Raw genomic sequence first — 14,981 nt, 5'->3', positions numbered from 1 at the left:
TATATATATATATGGGATGCATTTTTTACTCGCTTGAAATACTTGGTTTATTCAAAAATAGCAAACTTTTTCTTTTTTCGTAATATATATAGCACTAAAAGATAATTCTCTGTCGAAGCTAAATAAAATCTCGATTAGCATTTGTTCGTGACATCCTCACATTATGCTTTTTACACACCTTTTTTACCGGTAGTAAGTGTCAGGCATAATCATCCATAAATTATGTCTCTATTTCTGTCATATTTAGTTGAAGGCTATTTCCCGAATTCCATTCTGTGGAGCATGCAAACATATATCATTTCCGCTATACTTTACAGAAAGACATTATCCCAAAACTGTCACTGGCGAAGGACTATGATGGCCTTGCAAACAGATCCCCATTCTATTTTATTTATTTTTTTAAAATTTTTATCTTATCTTTTTAAAATAATTTGTGGATCGTTAGTTTTAATTATGCCGTAACTAATCTGATCCCGAAATAAATAATTATTAATAATTTTATAAAAGACAATTTTTTTTATATTCAATTATTTCTTATAGGAACAACCGGTAATTAAGTGGAAACACACTTATAGGGAGAAATATGAGTTACCGCTTGAAAAAATAGACGATTCTTAAGATTATTTTATTTGCTAAGATTTGTTTGTGGATGACAATTCTGATTTTTTAATAAAAATAAAAAAATACATGTTTTATATTGTAAAATGTTTCTAAGAATTACATTTAACCTTAAATGCGTTCATGTAACTAACGTTTAAAAAGTCAGGAACCAATTAGGTAGTTGCAACACATAAATGATTTTATTTCGTATTTAACTCACTTCTAGGAAAAATATAGCCATTAATTAAATATAGTCATTTCACTCTTTTCTAAGGAAAATATAGCCATTAGTTAAATTCTTATAACTGAATACTTGAATTCGGACTTACGTAAACCGTAATAAACTAAATTCAATTCAGAAGAGGAAAAGATTCCTTGTTTAATAAAAATGATTTTTTAATGAATATTTTATGTATACATCTGCTTTATGTTTCGCTTTTAATGAAAAGTGTCTAGTGTGCAAAATAAAATGCGGACCACCTTTAGTAACTTTTGATTTTTATGATCGGTCTGTGCAATGTCTGAAACTATTTCGTATTAAAATGAACAAAAAAGTTTTATTTGAAATTAATTAAAGCTATTAATACTTGTCAAAATAAAAAAATGAGAGTTTAATTTCAATTTATTAACGAAAAGAAGGCTACTACACATCTAGTCTGTCGACACGCCATTTTGTTCATAAGCAACCAGCTGGTGCTGACGTAATAGATCAGGTGTCCGGTTATCCGTGATCTTCTTCTTGAAGCGCAAGCACCAAATTCTAGACAAAATCAATTATTTATAGCGAAAAGGAGAAGGTAAGAATGTACCCACTTTTTAAGATGAAAACCGATTTAAACTTTTCATTTTGCTTTCGAACAGCATTCTGAGAACTGCATCATATATATATATATATNCAATTGTCCATAAACTAGGCTGCTGTCTATAAGATATTAATAAGTGTAGCTAAGGAAGTATACAAAAAAAAATTTAGATTATTTTGAAGACTTTAAATTTGAAGAAATTTTTTGGTCCGAATTGTCATGTTTCGTGAGAATCACCCATATATATATATATATATACATAGTTGACAATCAGAAAAAGATGTTCCATCGCTCAAAAGAAGCAGCTATTAAAATTCTTTGCTTGACAGAAAGTTAAATTTATCGATAAGGGTAATTAGAGAGTAATTCAGAAAGGAGTGCTGTCTATTTTGTCCACTGTACGTGTCGTCAATTTATATATAAAAAAGTAAATAAATAAAATGTTTTAAGAGGATTGATTTGTCGTTATTCTTAAGCAACATTCATTGTCGCTACATTTTTTTTTTTAAAAAAAGGGAATAAAATAAAAGAATGAAATAAAAGATGAAGCGTCACACTAAAATGGAAAGAGATGAAGCAAAGAAGTGCCCCGCGGAAATGCGCAACACATCATAACAAGTTAGACGGGGATTGTAAAAATGTTTTTCCAACAATGATAAAACAGTAACAGTGTAAACACTTTTACAGAGTTACCAAACAAGCGCTTCCAAACTATTTTTTTTCTAAACCTAAATTAGAGAATAAAAATTAAAAATCAATTTTTGTAATAAAAAAACGGTTATTTGTTTTTTTTACTTTTAGATAATTTATACCAGTAAAAAAATTTTTTTATAGTTTTTATTGTAAAAAGTTTACATTATTTTCTACTTTTTAAATATTTTGTTATCAACATAATAGAAAAAATGGATTTATGTATAAATTTTTGACTTTTATAGTAACAGCTTGTCATTAAATTACTTAAAAAAAGAAATTTTATATTTTTATTACGAAAATGTATCAATGAGTTTTTTAATATTTTATTTTATATATTCTGAAACCAGCGCAAAAAAAATGGATTTAAAATGGCTTAATACTTTTGACTATAAAAAAATTATGATCATTATTATTATTATTGATATTTTTTTACATTTTGCATCTTTTGATATCATTGCTGCAAAAAGAAATAAGTTTGGAAGTAATTTCATACTTTTTCGTAATAAAAATGATGATGATTAAAGCTAAACAGTAAAAGAATTAGTTAACATTTTAATAAAATTAACAATGGAAAAATTTCAATTTTAATTTATCTGTTCTTGCCCGAAAAATATTTTTATTTGCATTATGAAGGAGTGGGGAGCATGAATTTCTTTCACAAATTAATTTATGAGAGTCAAATTTAAGGCAACTTTAAAAATAAAAAAAAAAGAAAGAAAAATTAAAGTACCAATTGCATTGAAAATCTCGACTTGTTATACCGTATTTGAAATTTCAATTCAATTACCTGTAAATAATTGAAGTTGTAATTTTTTTGTTGAAAATACTTTTATTTGTATTATAAAGCATAAAAAGTATGAGCTTATATTTCCAATTACTTTATAATATTCAAATTTAAAACGTTTTTTAAATTTCAAGTCACTGTATTGATCATTCTGGATGACAAATTGCAGTAAAAAAATAAAATTTGCTCACTGTGGTTTAAAGAAACTTATGATGACCGATGACCAATCTATATGAATGCTAAAGCAGAGGAACAAATACAGTTTTCTTTGTTATGTATAATAGCGATTTAAAGTTTATATGATGCATACATTATTAGTCATTTAGCCATTGTAAAATATGGAAGAAATACATACTAGTATAGTGTCACAGTGAGTGACCGAACTTGGTAGTTGTTGACTTCCACAGGAGAATGTTGACAATCACATAGTCGCTCTGGTAAATGTTCGAAATATATACTAGGGCTAGTTAAGGGCCACTGTCCGGTATGCCCTGCATCAATATTTTTTTAGGGTTCCATGCCACTGCCCGGTATACATTTACCCGGTATGCCCTACATCGATGTTTCTTTTATGATCAAGTGCCACTGCCCAGTATGCATTTAACCGGTACTCCGAACACTAATGTTTCTCCTAATCTATCCTCAGAAGATATTAAAATATCGAATCAATATAATAATATCAACGAATAAATTAATATCAAATAGGATATAACAAATATTTCAGACATTCACGAAAGCGACTATGTGGTTGCTGATATTCACCGGTGAAAGTCGACATTCTCTTGATTTCGACCATTCACTGTAACATCTGCACAAGGGTGCTTCATCTTTTACTTAAACATATTACATTGAGAAATAGACTTGTATGCTATGATTTTGAGTCACATATGTTTACCGTGCTCACTCAACATAGGTATTACTATAGGAGACCGAATCTATGCTTCTCTTTATTACAGCGAGTTAAAGTTTGTAATTTACATTTACTCACTTATAGTACTAGTTTATTACAAAATGCAGCAGAGTTATTTGCTAATAAAACTGTAATTCATCTTTTACAAATAATTTAAATAAAAAATCTTGACTTGGTCTACTACGATTATGAGCAATTCATATGTTTATCGTGGGTATTAAATAAAAATGTTAACTTATTTATTAATTTCCCCATGATAATGCAATTGGAAAGTTTTTTCTGCTATGTGCCATTAACAGAATTACTTGATACACTGTACAAAATTCCGGATCAAATTACGGTAAAAAGTACCGGCACTAAGGTTGCCGGTACTTTTTACTTGGCCGGTACTTGGAGGGTAAACCCTCCAAGCGGTGAAATCTTTTGCAAATTTGTGACAAAATTTCTCTGATATACACGATTTCCTACCCATAAAATATTTAAAAAAAAATGTTTTTATTTTTTTTGCCGAAAAGCCACCATTTTAAATTTTGGAAAAACTCATATCTAAAATATAAATCATGCCCGCTTCAAAGACGAACAATTAAACAATAAAGGTAGTTTAGAATTATCTCAAAATTAGTTAGAAAACACTTTCAATTAAAATATCCGAACCTGGTTCTGGGCTCAGTACAAACAATAGTCTAGTAGCTCCATTATCTAAAATTTATGATGAAAGCAAAAAAAAAAAAAAAAANAAAAAAATTCTTCGCCATCTCCATAGAGAAATCGTTTTGTTTTTGCAAAATCTTCCATCGTCGGTAAACAATACCTTCTCCTCTTCTAAGCTAAGAAATTAAATAAATTGTTGCCGACATTTCAAATATTTCACTTTGTCAAAGTTGACCGACATTTAATGTCTCGCGAAAAGAAAGTTTTATTTTTATTCATTCTATTTGCCCTCGAAGAGTTTTTTTTTAAAAATAAAATACCAAAATTTCACAGCCCAAACAATCCAATGGTCCAGTGATCAAGCCATCCAGAAGACAGTTGGACAAATCGAGTATCAAAACTTTGCATGCCAAAAAGCAGGGGATTCTCTGTGCCTAGGCAGATGACGTAACTGGAGCGAAAAATAACACCATTCCAGAAAGATTCCCTTGGATGTGCAAACAATTAGAACGCGGAAGTATGGGTGGCGGCATCGCCTTGTGACGTTGGCCATGACGGACAATGGACAACGGGTGGAGTCAGTGTATTATAATGAAACGACAACAAGTTCTTTGCCCTTCAGATCCGCAATCCGTCCATGCCTCGTCTTCAAGTAGCTGTTACTTAGGCTATTAGTGAAGTTGATTCTGTTGGAACAGCCATTCATCTGATACCGATTGCTGCGCGTTTAGCTGAAGACCATTGCCGCTTGAAGCTCACTACTTCCCTAGGATAATTTTCTCTGCAAGTAAGTGCCATATGCCTGGTGGATTTCTTTACATTGCATATATCGATGGATTACTAAAAGCTCGTTGTGGTTCTAAAATTTAATGCACATTTAATGTGGATGTCTGCATCACGATTATGTCTTCCAGCACTGTTTATTATATAGAAACCATTCAACTGTTTCACGAGGGGGAAGACGTTTCCCTTTCCGGAGAAAGTCGGTTCAGCCGTTGAAAATATTTCAGTTTAAAATTATTACTTTAAAATCTGCTTAAAACATACACATTATCTTTTTAAGCTATCAGAAAAGCCCCCTTGCATTGATTTAAGAAGTACTTACTTTTGGTATATATAAAGAAATTTTTGTGTATTGTAATATAAATGTTGAAAATCTCTATCTTGTTGTGTATCTTTAAAAACAATATTTTGGTAAAGAATGAAAAACAACAAAGTGTTCAACGTTCAAATTTAAGTTTTACAACGTTTTTGTCCATGTTCAAATTTACAAACTGTTTAATTAAAAAAAAATCCTATATTTTTAAAACTCAAATACAATTATTTATTATTTATATATAGGTAATTAAAATTTTAAACTTAGTATGACTTTTATTCAATTGATCTTCAGATAATATTCTGGCTTTACTTTTAAAATGATATTTTCTTATTGTACAATTAATAATGATACTTTTCTGAGATTAATCTGTTAAGTTCATCATCGGTGTATACCGGCTGTGTTTTTTCGCTAGACTTGCCGCGATAATTTAAGCAATAGAGAATTTCAAATCTCTTCGAACATTGGCAACAATATTAAATTGTTCCATAATTAATTTTCTTTCGGAAAGTACCTTAGAGCTATAATACGAATAGAGCAAACCCACTGTTATATTCCTCATCTTTCTTCGTCCCAAGCATCAGAGTCCCCACAGTCACGTGCTACCTCTTATTCGGTGACTTTGGCGGGAAAAGAATGGCGTCGTTTGATAGTATTCAGATGAGTCCTCTTTTCTGGAAGATTCGTGTTCAGGCAATGAAGGAAAATCATAAGATTCAAGAGAGTTTAGATTAGCGGGACAGTAAAATAGTAAATCATTTTTAGAAAAAATTTAGCTGGAATAAAAATTATTTCAGAATTTCATTTTTAAAAATACAGTCAAACCCCGCTATAGTGAACACGGTTTATAGTGAACTCCCGGATAGAGTGAATGAAATGTTCGGTCCCGTGCCTTGCAATACACGTATAATGTTATTTTTTGTGGATATAGTGAGCCAAAAAAGTGAGGAAGTTGGATATAATGAACTTTTTTCTGTCTTCGGCTGATTTTTTTTTTCATTTTTTCGTAATAATTTTGAAATTTCTACTTCAAAATAAATACATATACCGATTTTTAAAACCATCTATAGAGGGGGATGTAGCGATAAGCATTTTTTCTTGTTTACTTCTTTTATCTCACTTTCCCATCCCTAAACAAACCAAGCAGATGTTTCCAACTCAGGCAGATGATGCACCTGTAAGGTGTCAGTGGGATCAATATGCATTTTCTATGAGAGGGAATGAGTAGTTGTTCATTATTGGTCAAAGGGTTGGACACTAATATGTGTTGATAAGGCCCTCATTTCAACTTCTTTTTGCTCTCAGCTAAGTTAAAAAAAATCCTGCAAACAAGTGTCTCAAATTTAACTATAGCGAGCAGTAAACGTAAACCGTTCTCCATTGATGATAAAATGGACATAATCAGAAAAATTCAAAATGGATGCAATCATGCTGACATTGGCAGGGCATATAAACTATCCAAACCTGCAGTTTGTAACAAATGGATAAATAGGCAATTAGTAATTTCTGCTCATAAAAAAATTCAGATGGCAGAAAAAAGTTAAGAAAAGCAGATCACAAGGATGTTGAAGAAGCATTACTGAAGTGGTTCACCAATCGAAGAAGTCGCAATCTTCCAGTATCTAGACAAATGTCGATGAATTTGCTAAGCGATTTTATGTTACTACTTTTATGTGCTTGAGTGGAAGGTGAGACAGATTTAAAAAGCGGAATAACAGAAATTCAGAAAAAATTATCTAAGAGTCGGGAAGTGTTTCCATATCTAATGTAGAGGATTGCTCATCAGCTAAAGATTACTACTTTTATTTTGGTACGCAAGGCGAAGAGTAATGAAAAGTAACACATTTTTTGCTACTACATAATATTTTTCAGAAATTTATTTGAATAATGTGAAAGAAAAGGGAGCAGTTTGGGAACCATTAAATAAATTGCCTGCTTAACGGATATAGGGAACTCCCGGTTATAGTGAACCAAAATTTCATTCCCTTGAAGGTTCACAATAGCGGGGTTTGACTGTATATATTAATTTTAAAAAATTGAATAAATTTTTAAAAAATTAAGAAGCTTTAATTTTTTTGAATTTTTTTTCTTTTGAAAACGGTAAATTTCTTTTAGAAACGTATTTCGTGACAACCACTTGTAGGGTAAATTTTAAGTTTTAAAGATAGTCAAAAATTTGAAAACGTTTCACATAATTCTAATTGAAGTTAAAGTTAATTAAATTAGTATTTTATTATTTAAGTTCAAAATTTTAAGGTCAAAAAATGTTTCAAAACATTTACAAGAAAGGATTTTTGTCATGTCAAGATGTCAAAAAAGAAAATAAAAATTGCGAAGCAGATTGTGCATCATTTAAGGAAAAATCCTCTTCCTTCTCTTAAACATTCTGATTTAATTTAAATTTTATACCTGCTATTATAAGGGGAAACAGTTTTGATAATTCTGATAGTATTTTCGATATTTTTTTCATGCGTTATTGCAATAAAGAAGGATCAAGAGATTTCAATGGAAAATAATCTGATGATTTATTAAAGAACTAACAATTTAGTGTTGAAAATATTTGATCTCCTTGAAAATATTTGAATTGTATCAGTGCCATCAGGCTGTTGTTTCAAAATTATTATTTTTCCTTTTATTACCTTAATTTTCAAAAATTAATTAAATTAAATCCTCAAATTATGGCTTTTCATTACTTTTTCAGTCTTTTCTATATTGTCCATACAACACATTTTATACAGTCTTTTAGTTTTTCCATAAATTTGTCGCGATGGAATAGTGTCATTTATTCTTTGATGCAATTGGAAAAATGAGCACGACGAGGATGGTATTTGAACCCACGCGGGCAGAGCCCAATGGATTTGCAGTCCATCGCCTTAATCACTCGGCCACCTCGTCGTGATNCCACGCGGGCAGAGCCCAATGGATTAGCAGTCCATCGCCTTCACCACTCGGGCCTCCTCGTCGTGATAAGAGGCAAATGTTTTACAGGATATTTTAAAACTTGAGTTATTTAAATATCGGTTTCATCACGCTGCTGCTTAAAAATTATTACTTTTCCTTTTATTACCTAAATTTTAAAAAAATTAATAAAATTAAATCTTCAAATTACGGGTTTACATTACTTTTCAGTCTTTTCTATATTGTCCATGCAACACATTTTATACAGCCTTATAGATTTTCCATAAATTTGTCGCGATGGAATACTAACATTTATTCTTTGATGCAATTGGAAAAATTATCACGACGAGGATGGGATTCGAACCCACGCGGGCAGAGCCCAATGGATTAGCAGTCCATCACCTTAACCACTAGGCCACCTCGTCGTGATAAGAGGCAAATGTTTAACAGGATATTTTCAAACTTGAGTTATTTAAATATCGGTTTCATCACGCTGCTGCTTAAAAATTATTATTTTTCCTTTTATTACCTAAATTTTCAAAAATTAATAAAATTAAATCTTTAAATTATGGCTTTACATTACTTTTTCAGTCTTCTCTATATTGTCCATACAACACATTTTATATAGTCTCTTAGTTTTTCCATAAATTTGTCGCGATGGAATAGTGTCATTTATTCTTTGATGCTATTGGAAAATTGAACACGACGAGGATGGGATTAGAACTCAAGCGGGCAGAGCTCAATGCATTAGCAGTCCATCGCCTTAACCACTCGGCCACCTCGTCGTGATAAAAGTGAAATGTTTTATCAGGATATTTTCAAACTTGAGTTCTTTAAATATCGGTTTCATCACGCTGCCGATAAAAAATTATCAATTTTCCTTTTATTACCCTAATTTTCAAAAATCAATGAAATTAAATCTTCAAATTATGGCTTTACATTACTTTTTCAGTCTTTTCTATATTTTCCATGCAACACATTTTATACAGCCTTTTAGTTTTTCCATAAATTTTTCGCGATGGAATACTAACATTTATTCTTTGATGCAATTGGAAAAATGAACACGACGAGGATGGGATTCGAACCCACGCGGGCACAGCCCAATGGATTAGCAGTCCATCGCCTTAACCACTCGGCCACCTCGTCGTGATAAGAGTCAAATGTTTTATCGGGATATTTTCAAACTTGAGTTCTTTAAATATCGGTTTCATCACGCTGTGGCTTAAAAATTCTCAATTTTACTATTAATATCGTAATTTTTAAAAATCAATAGATTTAATCTTCAAATTATGGCTTCACATTACTATTTCAGACTTTTCTATATTGTCCATGCAACACATTTTACACAGATTTTTAGTTTTTCCATAAATTTGTCCCGATAGAATAGTGTCATCAATTCTTTGATGCCATTCGAAAAATGAATACTAAATCAATTAAATTAAATCTTCAAATTATAGCTTTACATTACTTTTTCAATCTATTCTATATTATCCATACAACACATTTATACAGCCTTTTAGTTTTTCCATAAATTTGTCCTGATGGAATAGTGTCATTCATTCGTTGATGCCATTCGAAAAATGAATGCGACGAGGATGGGATTCGAACCCACGCGGGCAGAGCCCAATGGATTAGCAGTCCATCGCCTTAACCACTCGGCCACCTCGTCGTTATAAGAGTCAAACGTTTTATCAGGATATTATCAGATTTGAATTATTTAAATATCGGTTTCATCACGCTGCCGCTTCAAAATTATCAATTTTCCTTTTATAACCCTAATTTTCAAAAATCAATTAAATCTTCAAATTATAGCTTTACATCACTTTTTCAGTCTTTTCTATATTATCCATACAACACATTTTATACAGCCTTTTAGTTTTTCCATACATTTGTCCCGATGGAATAGTGTCATTCATTCTTTGATGCCATTCGAAAAATGAATACGTCGAGGATGGGATTCGAACCCACGCGGGCAGAGCCCAATGGATTAGCAGTCCATCGCCTTAACCACTCGGCCACCTCGTCGTGATAAAAGTCAAATGTTTTATCAGGATATTATCAGACTTGAATTATTTAAATATCGGTTTCATCACGCTGCCGCTTCAAAATTATCAATTTTCCTTTTATTTCCCTAATTTTCAAAAATCAATTAAATTAAATCTTCAAATTATGGCTTTGCATTACTTTTTCAGTCTTTTCTATATTATCTATACAACACATTTTATACAGCCTTTTAGTTTTTCTATAAATTTGTCCCGATGGAATAGTGTCATTCATTCTTTGATGCCATTCGAAAAATGATTGCGACGAGGATGGGATTCGAACCCACGCGGGCAGAGCCCAATGGATTAGCAGTCCATCGCCTTAACCACTCGGCCACCTCGTCGTGATAAGAGTCAAATGTTTCATCAGGATATTATCAAACTTGAATTATTTAAATATCGGTTTCATCACGCTGCCGCTTCAAAATTATCAATTTTCCTTTTATTACCCTAATTTTCAAAAATCAATTAAATCTTCAAATTATGGCTTTACATCACTTTTTCAGTCTTTTCTATATTATCCATACAACACATTTTATACAGCCTTTTAGTTTTTCCATAAATTTGTCCCGAAGGAATAGTGTCATTCATTCTTTGATGCCATTCGAAAAATGAATGCGACGAGGATGGGATTCGAACCCACACGGGCAGAGTCCAATGGGTTAGCAGTCCATCGCCTTAACCACTCTGCCTTCTCGTCGTGATAAGAGTCAAATGTTTTATCAGGATATTTTCAACACATTTTATACAGCCTTTTAGTCTTTTCATAAATTTCTCACAATGAAATAATGTAATTTATTCTTTGATGTTATTGGAAAAATTAATAAGACGAGGATGGGATTCGAACCGCGTAACCTGAAAATCTTAAATAGTATTAGCTGATTAAAATAAGACTACTATCAAGTGTTGATATATTTGTATAATCATCTAACTGCAGAATGTTTTAATTCTCTATGGGATATTTATTACACAATAAACGCTCAAACTTTATAAACGATAAAAACTTACTGACTAAACGTTTAACACGGAAATCAAATCATTATGAGAATATTATAAAATTAATTCCAGTTTTAATATCTTTTGTAAACATTTGGAATTGTTTTCAATATTTATTTACTTTTTATTTACTTTGTTTTACCATTTTTTTGAGATCATAACTTTAAATAATGAAAGAAAATGTGATTAATTTTTTAATTAATTGTCTAAAAATTTAATAATTTTTAATTAATTTCTTTAATAATTGAATTTCTGTTGAGTGTTTTTTCATATTTTGATAATGAAGGAAAATCCACTTGATTCTTAATCATTAGATATTTATTTGCTATAAATTTGTCCTATAGGGTACTTGAATTATCACTTTTCTTTTGATGTTTATTGTCAATAAGCTTTCTAACCAAGGAGAATAAGATGGATTATATTTCTACCTAGACAATCGCTTTACGAACGCATATGGTCTTGTCAAAAATATCGAATGCTTTATACGCTTAACGAAAATTTATTATTGAACATATTTTTCTGCATTTTGTATTAATTTAGGTGAGGGGAAAATATTGTATTTAACACTTTGATAATTTATTGTTGCGAAATACAGCATGAAACAGCGGCTTCTTTTTCCGCGTTAAAGGTAAAATCTTCCAAACAGGGCTCACTTCCAGACAATCGATTCACTAATTTGCAGTTGTTTAGATCTTTGAGAAACAGTTATTCATCATTGAAATTTCCTTATTTCACAAAATCAATTATTGATAAATTTCTGAACGTGAATGAAAATAAATGTTTTTTGAAGTTATACTTCTTATGTGACTTCCAACAAGTTTGCGTTAAACGTTTAACGTTGCATTTTTATTGGTCAGGAAATCACGTGGTGGGATCCAATTTTCCCTCATTCATTTCCATATTGTTTTGGTTCCCACTAGCATAAAAATAATAAAAGTCATAAAAGTATTGTTTTTCTNAAAAGTATTGCTTTTCTATAAATATTTTAGTTTGATTAGATACACATATAATTTAATAGGGTAGTACTTTTTATTTTCAAACTTAGTGGATAACAATTGTAAAAAATGAGTGAAAACAATCCCACGGACAATGCGACGGATTTAAGGTTAAAGATACGGCTCTTGTGAATATCAATTGATTGTTAGGTTTTCTCTTTTCTAATAGCCATTTATACTTCACCAAATGCAGCCATGAGGGATATTAAATTATTTATTGTAAAATCTTTATCGCCACTATCCACTGCAGGTTCACAAGCTCTGGCAGACGCTACTGGTGAAGAAATTGATTATTGTGAGCTGCCTGTGATCCTTGCAGGAGATTTTAATGCGAATTTCTCGCTACCTGAAGCTGAAACATTATTAACCTTCCTTAAAGACAAATTTGGATTGGAAATGATTTGTAGGAATGATCCAACAACCAAAGGGGGAACTATTATTGATGCCAAGAAATATTGAAAAAATAGAACTCAAACATTTCGTATCTTACTTTAGTTATTATAATCCTATTGTAAATTTTATAGATTTGGATATTTCTCCACTCGAAAATGATAATTAAAAGATGCGATCAATTGTGAATTGTAAGCATTGTTAAAAAAGTTTGTCTTAAAGAAACAATTTAATTTTACTACAAATTAATTTCTACCCCTTCCTATTTTCATTTCCACATTACGAAGTTTCACTTCTTTCGCGCGGAGGGACTCCACGCACTATTTTTTTTTTCANCATTGTAAATTTTATAGATTTGGATATTTCTCCACTCGAAAATGATAATTAAAAGATGCGATCAATTGTGAATTGTAAGCATTGTTAAAAAAGTTTGTCTTAAAGAAACAATATAATTTTACTAAAAATCAATTTCTACCCCTTCCTATTTTCATTTCCACATTACGAAGTTTCACTTCTTTCGCGCTGAGGGATTCCGCGCACTATTTTTTTTTTTTTTCATACAACGTTTTTGATTTTTATATATTAGTGCAAATATAGTTCTCATAATGTAAATTTTCTTTAGTAACTATTCGACACAAGAAAAAATTATATAACTGCCCCAAAGGGTTAATGTTTAACATAATTTGAATTTAATCCTTAACGCAGCGGAATCTCAGTTTTCAACCTAACTTGTGAAAAACTTAATGCGTCCCTTGCGATACAATGAAGCCTTTGACGCAGAATTTTTTATTAAATATATTTTTCATATTTTTTATTATTTTGTATTAATTTAGTTCAAAATAAGTGAAAAATATATTTAATATCTTAATAACTTACAATTACGAAATGCAGCATAAAACACATTTTGTGAGTGAAGGTAAAATCTTCCAAACATTGGCTCACTTTAAAACAATAACTTGCACTGTTATTGTCGTCGGCCATCAAGAAAGACGGGGTACGACTGTTCTTATTTTACAGTGGCGTAATCTATGGCCAAGAACTCGTCTTCTGCCACTCCCATACGTCGTAACCATTTATAGGGTGGACCCATTCATTCATTCAACTTCAGATCATAATTTTGACCTGAACCAGAGAACGAACCATCTCCAATTCAGTAAACCCAGAGGCATTGATTTGCTAAGAGAACATGGGTGACTTTGGGACCCAACTGATTTCACTTGCACCAGTCACCATTTACTGCAAGGGAAATCTTCGGCAGCCTACATTCGAACTCCCGTTCTCACAAATGTGAGTTCAGCGCCCTGCCAACCAGGCTCTCCCGGCCACTCAAACTTGCACTCATTTGCAGTTATATTAGATCTTAGAGAAACAGTTATTCATCATGGATATATCTTCAATTTACAATATGAATTATCGATAAAATTTTGATTATGGGTGGGGAAAAAATTTCAAACTAATTAATTGGAATTTTTTATTTTAATAAAAATATAATTTCGATAACCTAACAGATATTTTAAGTACTATTAGACTGTTTTTTATAATTAAAAAAAATACCAAAATCTGTTTTTGCTTGTAATTAGATCTTCAGAACAAAATATATGTAAAAAGGACACCGGCGTCCCATCTGCATCAAAGAGTTAGCAGCTTGAAAAACCCAAGTAATCAAAATCTATCGAATTTTAAATAACACGTTATTCTTGCGGCATATATTATGAGTTAGTTAAAACAAACAGCCAATAAAAGCCTTTTCATTTGAATATTGATTACCATTCCTATCGAATGCAATGCTAATTTGTTACATTTTAGAGTCATCGAGATTCTCTAAATTTAACTGGAAGTTTGATTTTTGTTTATTCCCCCTTTTTGAAGCATGAAACAGACTTAAAAGTGTCTGCTTGTTATTAAATTGTATCAAATGCTTTAAATCAATTTGTGTTTGTTAGGTAATTAAATGTTTGCATAATGATTTTTCGAAAATATTCGAACGCTTCCAATTTAAAGTAAAAGTATTGTTCTCCTTTAAGTATATTTCTCCTTTAAGTATTTTAAAATCAATATTCTCCTGATACGCGTTATCAATACTAATGTACGTTTTAATGTTCATTTTCATCGTGCTCCAAAAT

General features: G+C 31.0%; 2 protein-coding genes and 6 non-coding genes across 8 annotated transcripts in view; 1 reads left to right on the top strand and 7 right to left on the bottom strand.

Annotated features, from left to right (window-relative positions):
* Positions 1 to 14,981, bottom strand: part of LOC107451246 (SPRY domain-containing protein 3) — a 134,484-nt gene that overhangs the window by 44,117 nt on the left and 75,386 nt on the right. The window lies entirely within an intron of this gene.
* The window catches only part of LOC107451233 (leukocyte elastase inhibitor-like), a 35,731-nt gene continuing 25,804 nt past the window's right edge, over positions 5,055 to 14,981 (top strand). Inside the window, exon 1 of the mRNA XM_016067258.3 lies at positions 5,055 to 5,228. The gene's annotated coding sequence lies outside the window, so the exon portion shown is untranslated. The remainder of the gene's footprint in view (positions 5,229 to 14,981) is intronic.
* Positions 8,351 to 8,432, bottom strand: TRNAC-GCA (transfer RNA cysteine (anticodon GCA)). The gene has a single exon. It is a non-coding gene; the product is annotated as a tRNA-Cys (tRNA).
* On the bottom strand, positions 8,779 to 8,860 carry TRNAS-GCU (transfer RNA serine (anticodon GCU)). The gene has a single exon. It is a non-coding gene; the product is annotated as a tRNA-Ser (tRNA).
* On the bottom strand, positions 9,500 to 9,581 carry TRNAS-GCU (transfer RNA serine (anticodon GCU)). Its single transcript has one exon. It is a non-coding gene; the product is annotated as a tRNA-Ser (tRNA).
* Positions 10,023 to 10,104, bottom strand: TRNAS-GCU (transfer RNA serine (anticodon GCU)). Its single transcript has one exon. It is a non-coding gene; the product is annotated as a tRNA-Ser (tRNA).
* TRNAS-GCU (transfer RNA serine (anticodon GCU)) lies at positions 10,379 to 10,460 on the bottom strand. Its single transcript has one exon. It is a non-coding gene; the product is annotated as a tRNA-Ser (tRNA).
* Positions 10,740 to 10,821, bottom strand: TRNAS-GCU (transfer RNA serine (anticodon GCU)). The gene has a single exon. It is a non-coding gene; the product is annotated as a tRNA-Ser (tRNA).

This window comes from Parasteatoda tepidariorum, chromosome 10 (assembly GCF_043381705.1).
Source record: "Parasteatoda tepidariorum isolate YZ-2023 chromosome 10, CAS_Ptep_4.0, whole genome shotgun sequence".
Classification (NCBI taxonomy): Eukaryota; Metazoa; Arthropoda; class Arachnida; order Araneae; family Theridiidae; genus Parasteatoda; species Parasteatoda tepidariorum.
Note: the sequence above shows the minus strand (reverse complement) of the source record. Positions and strands in the feature narration are given on the sequence as shown.